The sequence below is a fragment of the Otolemur garnettii genome, unplaced genomic scaffold, assembly GCF_000181295.1.
Source record: "Otolemur garnettii isolate 467f Iridium unplaced genomic scaffold, OtoGar3 scaffold00020, whole genome shotgun sequence".
NCBI lineage: Eukaryota > Metazoa > Chordata > Mammalia > Primates > Galagidae > Otolemur > Otolemur garnettii.
The window spans coordinates 8,029,042-8,037,617 of NW_003852415.1; the positions used below are offsets into that span (position 1 = coordinate 8,029,042).

Sequence of the window (8,576 nt, forward strand, 5' to 3'; positions counted from 1 at the left end):
ATCCAGAATTTCACGCAGAGTTGGCCAAGCTGTTACATTCAGGCCTCCCAGCAGCCATTTGGAGTTCGTTTAAATTCTATTCTGTTTACTGTGTACAAGCCATTAAACTAGCTGGGGGATACAAAATTGGGATCTTTCATTCAACAAATATTTGTTAGGTACTTACAATGTACCCCTCTTTTAAGTGCTTAGGATTCACCAAGGGGTTGCAAAAAAGGGGACCAAAGGCGAGTCACTTGTCACTGTCCTTAAGAAATCTGTGAGAGAGCTTATGTTCTCTCTTTCCCTTTCCGTCCACTCACCTCGCTCTGCCATGCCCTGCTCAGAAGAGGCACTCGTCCTGTCCCCCAGCAAGCGGGCCTGAACCCAGGAGAAGGGCAGCACCCAGTTCCGCTTTGCCCAGCTCTTGCGGCACACCAGGGTCCCATCCTGGGGGTCCGCCTGGGCTGCAGGCTGCCACCCCTACAGTGCCTATGACTATACAATACCACCTATGGAGAGAGCTACTGTGGAGACAGATGTCCAGACAGTTCTTCTTTCTGGGTGTTACAGAAGAGTAGCCCCATGTTCTGGCTTGGCTGCAAAACACATTATAGACGTAGGAGCTGGCGTCATAGATGAAGCTTATAGAGGAAGTGTTGGTGTTGTACTATTTAATTTTGGCAAAGAACAGTTTAAAGTCAAGAAAGGTGACTGGATCACACAGCTCATTTGTGAACGGATTTTTTTTATCCAGAAATAGAAGAAGTTCAAGTTTTGCATGACACTGAAGGTGTTCCACTGGAAAGATTTAAAATTTATGCCAAGAATGGAAAATGAAAAATTGTCTCTTTTTCTTAAAAATTAAGAGTTTTTGCTTAAATAAAAGGAGAAATCTATGAGATATGTCAAGTTCCCAAATGGAAAGTAACAAGAAGAGAGCAGTGCAAGGGACTGACACTACAGAGCAGGGCCTGTGGGGCCTTGCGCCAGGGGCTGGCCTGCAGATATTCCTAGACCCCTTTGTTGGAGAGGCCCAGCTCTGGCCCTCACCCAGGACTGGTGAGCTGGACAGTGCCAGGATGATATCCCAAGGGTAAGGTTTGTACCAGTGCTTCTGAACCTTCATGCCATGACACAGAGGTGTATTATTAAGAACTGGAAAGGGTACGTCAGGGGAAATTTTCTTTTACAGTGAGTCTCAGCATAGGACTCAAAGAGCAAAAACCATATCTCGTTTCTCCTCCATGAGCCATTCTGATTTTATTTTGTCCCATCATTCTGTTAGGATGGCAGAAACATCATCTTAGTCACTTTCATATCTCTTGTTCAGGGGCAGGTAGTGTGACCGGTACAGAGGTGGTGTAAAGACACTGGTGTGTGTTTGGAGCCCTCAGTGTCATTGGCCATGAGGCATCTATTGAGAGGTTGATTGCTCACCTGGTTCTTGGTTATTAATTCATCTACGTTACCAAGGAGACAGTCTTCCTCTTTCCCATAAGTTTCAGATTCATTAACTCATTCTGCTACTTCCTGGCCTCTTTGAAGGCATGGGAATTACTGTGTCACACTGGAGTCTTGCACATTCTGTGAGGCTACATGTGGCCCTGCCCAGCTGTCCCAGAAACACCAGGCAGCCATTTCCTCTCTGGATCTTGCTGCCTCCCAGGGCTCTTCCCTGAGAATGGGGCATCTTTCCTGCTTGCACACCCATTTGAGGATAACCCTTCTTGCATATCCTGTCCCCAATTTCCATGATCTCATTGCTTCCCAAGCTTGGGAAATCTTTTAAAATCTAGGAGTGGGTGGGATCCTTATTCTTTTAAGTACAACTTCTCTCTGAAAACCTGTACCCCCAATTCTTAGTTTTACCTAAATTCCTTGTCTTTTGGAAAAAAACAAACTCTAGAAGGAATCTTAAAGGCTGTTTGGTTTTTCTCCTTGCTGTGTCTCTCTGCCTCCCTTCTCCTTGTTGGCTGACCTAGCTGCTCGGGGCAGACATGAGGAGAAGGGTAGAAAGGTGAAAGCCACATACAAGGAAAAATATTGGTTAATATTTCAAACATATTATCCTGCCATACCAATAATAAAGTACCCGCATTTGTGAATGATTTATCTTTCTTATAAGTTGGAGTAGTTTCAAGGTTATCCCTATAATAACTTCCATCCCATTGTTCCTTTGGATTTCAGCTCAATCATTTCTTCCTCAGGGAAGGGTCTCCTGACCTCCTCTCATCTATGCTTTCATAGCACCATTTATCTCCCTCTCATAATAATCTCGTTTTATAAAAGTTGTGTGTAAAATAGACATAACGAAATTTACCGTCTTACCCATTTTTAAGTGTATAGGTCAGAGCATTAAGTGTACTCATGTTATTGTGCCAGCATCACCATCATCCATCCACAGAAATCTTTTCATCTTACAAAACTGAAACTATTTTAACTTTATGTTATTTGTGTGATTTTTTTTTGTTAATGTCTATCTGTTCCACTATACTCTAAGTTTCATAAGGGCTCAGATTGCCCTGTTCTTTTTATTACTATGTTTTAGTGTCCAACCCAGCACACACCGTAGAGTTGTTATTCATCTGGTATTTACTGAAAGAGTGGGTTGCTCTTACTTTCTTTTCATATGCACATTCTTGAGTGGGAGAGACAGGAAGGAGGTATGGTTGTGTCAGAAATCGCTCACAATCCTGGGTGCCCATGGGTGTGCATTATATAACTTAATGGCATCTAGAAAAACGTGAGACTTTGGACTAAAACTGTGTCCTTTGCCCACAACATAATAAAATAAAGCAATAGTATCTCCTCCGAACATGAGTAGTAACCAAATGGAGAAGGAGACATAACATAGTACAATAAACTAAACAAACAAACAAACAAAAAAACCCAAAACAAAAAAACAACCAGAACGCTGGCCACTGTGGAAGTACTCAGAATATGCTAGAACAGTACAGAATCCCAGTCTTGCTTGGATGCTCTGCTAGACAATTACATTCTCAGAATTCTCACTGTCCAAAATTTGGAAAGAAGCTACCTGGGTAAACTAACTTTATGTTTTCCTTCTTCTGATTGAGGAATCCTGGAAATGAAACTGGAAGACGTGAGTGAGTGATAGCCACACCATGGCCAGGCATGGAATCAGAGAAACCTACTGAAGCCCAAGGTCACTGAGCAATGGGAATGAGACATACCCTTCTCCATCTGCATTAGGTAGGGCCATCCTCTGTGCTGCACAGATAGCAAAATGTTGTAAGAGTGAGCAGTATTAAGTTTTCCAACCAAATCTGCTCTGCTTACTTTCTCTGGTGAGTTCTTGTAGCTGCATCTCTGTCAGGAAACCAAACTGGTTTCCAATGCAGTGGGAAGAGAGCCCAGAAGTCAGCCCACTAAATCACACCAGATAGAAAGTCCACACAGGGCTGTTGGGCACAGAGTAAAGTCCAAATGGACAGGATGGCAGCGTGCAAACCTACTAGAGTTAAGAAACAACAATATCAAAAAATAAAACCCCAAACCAAGCAAGCAAGCAAGAAGAATATAACAAACTCTGTTTTAGAAGAAAATATAATTCAGAGAACAGAAGAAATGCTTACAATCACTTTAGTTTTAGAACAATCTGATTTTATGAATACAAATATAGTAATAATCAAGAGCTCAAAGGTTGGTGGGGTGTGCTGGTTCACGCCTGTAATCCTAGCACTCTGGGAGGCTGAGGAGGGTGGATTGCTTGAGCTCATGGATTTAAGACCAGCCTGAGTAAAAAGCTAAACATAGAAAAACTGAAGCAAGAGGATCACTTGAGCCCAAGAGTTGGAGGTTGCTGTGAGCTATGATGCCATAGCACTCTAACAGCTTGAGACCCTGTCTCAAAAAAAAAAAAAAACAACACAAAGATAATAAAACAATAACAGAAGGAGTTATAGATGCACTATGGAATTAGATCAAAGAACCTGATGATATCACTGTTAAACTTATAATTGGTAACAACAAAGAACACAATTTAAACATTGTTGAAATTTGAATTATTAACGTAGAAGAAAGGCCTGGGACAATCTTAGTGTAATTAAAAAGACAACAACTAAATTGAAGCGAATAGGTGTAAAAGACAAAAATAAAATTCAACATAAAAACATTGGGTGTCTCTGAAGTAGTAAAGGAAATAACACAGACAGTTTGATTGGAATTGAAGACAAAACTGAGTCTGCACAACCCACCCTTGTATACTGTCGGTGGGAATGCAAACTGGTGCAGCCACGAGGGAAAGTAGCATGGAGATTGCTCCAAAAAATTAAAAATAGAACCGTATGATTTAGCAGTTCCACTTCTAGGTATCTATTTAAAAGAATTGAAATCAGGACCTTGAAGAAATATTAGTGTTCTCATGTTCATTGCAGGACTATTCATAATAACCAAGTTGTGAAAAAAAAAAAACAAAACCTGAATGTCCATCAACATATGAATGGATAAAGGAAATGTGAGCTATACAAACAATGGAATATTATTCAGCCTTAAAGAAGATATGTGACAACATGGAAGAACCTGGAGACCATTATTATTATTTTTTTCTTTTAATATGCATTTATTTTAGTAACCAATTAGGTGACTCTGTTTTACATACGTTTCTTTTGAATTGCCTGTTCATGTCTTTTTTTTAAAATTTTTTTATTAGATCATAATTGTGTACATTAATTCTATCATAGGATATGTGTGTTGCTTCCATATACAGTTTGAAAAACTCTCATCCAACTGGCTAACATAGCCATCATGTCTTTCTCATAATTGTTTTTTTAAAATTTTTTTTATTAGATCATAATTGTGTACATTAATTCTCTTATAGGATACAGTGTGTTACTTCTATATGCAGTTTGGAAAGCTCTCCTCCAAGTGACTAACATAGCCATCATGTCTTTCTCATAATTGTTATGTTAAGACATTTATATTCAGCCTTTAGATAAATTCACCTGTACCCAAATAGGATAAATTATAGGCGTGATCCCCACAATATCATTCTCTTCACCCATCCTCCCCCTCCTCCCCTTACCTGTAGTCTAGGGCTCCATTTGGATTGTAGCTTTCCTAAGATAGCTAACAATTAGTTTCATAATAGTGTTGAGTACATTGGATACTTTTTCTTCCATTCTTGAGACACTTTGCTAAGGAGGACATTTTCCAGCTCCATCCATGTAAACATGAAGGAGGCAAGGTCTCCATCTTTCTTTGTGGCTGTATAGTATTCCATGGTGCACATATACCACAATTTATTGATCCATTCATGGGTTGATGGGCACTTGGGCTTCTTCCATGACCTAGCGATTGTGAATTGGGCTGCAATGAACATTCTGATATAGATATCTGTATTATAGTGTGATTTATGGTCTTCTTGGTATATACCTAACAGAGGAATTACAGGATCAAATGGTAGATCTATATATAGATCTCTGAGTGTTCTCCATATGGTTTTCCAAAAGGGACGTATTAGTTTGCATCCCACCAGCAGTGTAGTAGTGTTCCCTTTTCTCCACAACCCCGCCAGCATCTGTGATTTTGGGATTTTGTGATATGGGCTAATCTAACTGGCGTTAGATGATATCTCAGAGTGGTTTTGATTTGCATTTCTCTGATGATTAAGGATGGTGAGCATTTTTTCATATGTCTGTAGGCCATGCGTCTGTCTTCTTCAGAGAAGTTTCTCTTTAAGTCTCTTGTCCACCCTGTGATGGGATCACTTGTTCTCTTCTTGCTTGAGTTCTCTGTGGATTCTGGTTATAAGACCTTTGTCAGAAGCATAACCAGCAAATATCTTTTCCCATTCTGAGGGTTGTCTACTTACTTTTCTTACTGTGTTTTTGGCTGTGCAGAAGCTTTTTAATTTGAGGAGGTCCCAGTACTATATTTATGATGTTGCTTCAATTGCCCGGAGGGTCCTCCTCATAAAATTTTCGCCCAGGCCTATTTCTTCAAGAGTTTTCCCTACACTTTTTTAAAAATATGGAACGCTTCACGAATTTGCATGTCATCCTTGCACAGGGGCTATGCTAATCTTCTCTGTATCGTTCCAATTTTAGTATGTGTGCTGCCGAAGTGAGCACTGGAGACCATTATGTTAAGGGAAGTAAGTCATTCACAAATACCACCTGATACCACTTACATGCGGCATATACAACCATCAAACATGAAGAAGCAGAGAGTAGAATGGTTGTTGCCAGGAGCTGGAGGGAGGAAAGAAGGAAGAGTTGCTACTCAATGGTATAAAGTTTCAGTTAAATTCTTGAGATCTGCTGTACAATGTTGTACCAATGGTTGACAGACTGTATCATGCACTTAAAAATCTGTTAAGAGATCTCGTGTTAAATATTCTTATTATAATAAGAAACACACTGAAGAACGTAGCACTCGGAGCACTTGTAAGAACTTCTTGAAAGAAACTACAGTACATGCAAGTAAAGCCACTGAAGGTACGAATCAAAACAGGGAACTCAGGAATGTAGACGTTCTAGTAAACACTGGTGGTGAATGTTGAATCCATATGAATTATGGTTAAAGAACAAAGTGTTGGATGATACAAACATAATAATATAACTATAAATGTGAGGAAGAACAGGACGAGAATAGGAGGAAAAGGGAGAATCTGAAAGTCTTTATCTCTCATGGCAAATGGCAAGAAGTGAAGACAACCTGTCCCTCTGAAAATGAGTAGCTTAAAAAAGACTCCACTCCTCTCAGGTTTTCAATAAACTCATCTCTTAACCTCAGAAATATCTTTTTAAAAAGTGAGGAAATGTTTATTTGAAGTTCAACAGTTCCTTCGATTTCACTGTAGTTTCTTTTACCTCTGGAAAATCAAAGTAAATTTATGATTAATACTTTTTAATGACAAGTGCGTACAGAAGGATAAGCTCACTTTTGTTAATAGACTTTTCTTCTTCCCTCTCTTTATTTATCTGTCTGTTCTTTTTTCTGTATTTATGTATAGAAGGATATGTATGATCATTTTAACCTAAGATAAGCAATAGTTATTCCTGGATTTGGGAATTGGGTTTCTTTAGTTACATTTGACTTAATGATTTTCTGTATCCTTTCCATTTTTATAATAGGCATGCATCATTTTTTACCAAAAACGGGGGTTTTTAAAACCAAAGAAAAGCCTGGAAATCAACATGACAGGAGGTGAATAGCAGTCAGTTCTGGGCAGGGAGTAATTGGATGATCATTAAGACTTTTTTCTTTGTACTTTTCTGTATTTTTCTTTAATTTTCAAAAAATTTATAGAGAGAAAAATAAAAAGGATAAATTGAGAATATCTGCTTTAAACCAGCTGAATTGCAATCATGCTGATCTCATTTATGGGCTGTCTAAGAAATTCAGGGACAGGTTGATGGAACAACTGGCTGGCCAGAATGGGTTGTAGGATCTGTCATAATGAGCTGTGGCATGACAGGCTGGTGTGGCACACAGCCACTCTCAGGTGGTCCAGGGAACAGTGACAGTGTCTGGGTACTGTAAAGCCTCTTTCAAGGCACTGGGAGAATCATAGAAATTTCAAAGAACAGTCAGACCCATTCATCATTGCATATACTCAAATATGCCATGACTCACTTTTTCCCTTGAAGCATAACACCTAGTAAAGTCTGTGAACATTCATAGGTGTTAGTTTTTTCATTGACCTTATAACAGAATTTTATCCTACTTATTAAGGATTCGATAAAGATGGAAATATGTCAATGAAAACTAAGGAAACAATAACATTTTTATACCGGAAATTAGAGCAGATTTTGCTATATTAACAGGAAGAGCTAATATTTGCTATATTAACAGAAAATGCTTCTCTCTCAAACAATTGGCATTATAAAACTAGCATGGCTGAAAAGTGGTTGTACGCTAGTGATGTCCTAACCATGCTGGCCTGACCTTTGGTGCTCTGAGGCAGGTAAGTGTGGCATGAATTTGAAGTCAAATTCTTGCTCATCCACCTACAGTTTTCTTTTCCAGAAAATGGAGATCCTCATGCTTCGTTGGTTTGATTAGGAAGATATATGTGTAACAAGCCATAAACAGTTCAACAGAGGGAATTACTATTGGAGCATGAAACAGAGCAAACCTCCTTTTCTCCAGGAGGACTACTGACCAGCTATTCCCGGAAATGTATATATTTTTTTTCCTAAATGCTCTCATTATGTCCAACTTGACCACTTACCAACCCACACAGAGAGTCCCCTGGGAAACTTGTAAAATCAAACAAGAATTAAACTTTATTCAGAGGGGGAGAGGGAATGTTCCCACGTGCCACATCGGTGTACTGAGAGCCAGAGGGACCACAGAGTTGGTCAGGTCCAACATCCTCACTTTGTAGGAAAAGACACTGAGCCCCAGAGGGCTGAAGACTTGCTTGGACTTATTATAGGTAAGCAGTAATGTGGTGACAAAAGAAGTCAGCCTCCCAACTTAGAATAAGTATTTCTATTTTGAACTCTCAGGCAAGTTTTAATGGAAGAGCAGCATAGAGAAACACAGAGACTGATCGGGGGAAGAGAGTTGGCACTGCCAACCCCTGCCATAGCCAATGGGCTATCCATGAGGATGGAATCTCGCCA

At 39.6% G+C, this 8,576-nt stretch overlaps 1 non-coding gene and 1 pseudogene across 1 annotated transcript; one reads left to right on the forward strand and one right to left on the reverse strand.

Annotated features, from left to right (window-relative positions):
• The first annotated feature begins 313 nt into the window (after positions 1–313).
• Positions 314–819, forward strand: LOC111724172 (annotated as a pseudogene).
• Positions 820–5,967: 5,148 nt separating this feature from the next.
• On the reverse strand, positions 5,968–6,074 carry LOC111724236. The gene has a single exon (XR_002772567.1). It is a non-coding gene; the product is annotated as a U6 spliceosomal RNA (small nuclear RNA).
• Between the last annotated feature and the right edge of the window lie 2,502 nt (positions 6,075–8,576).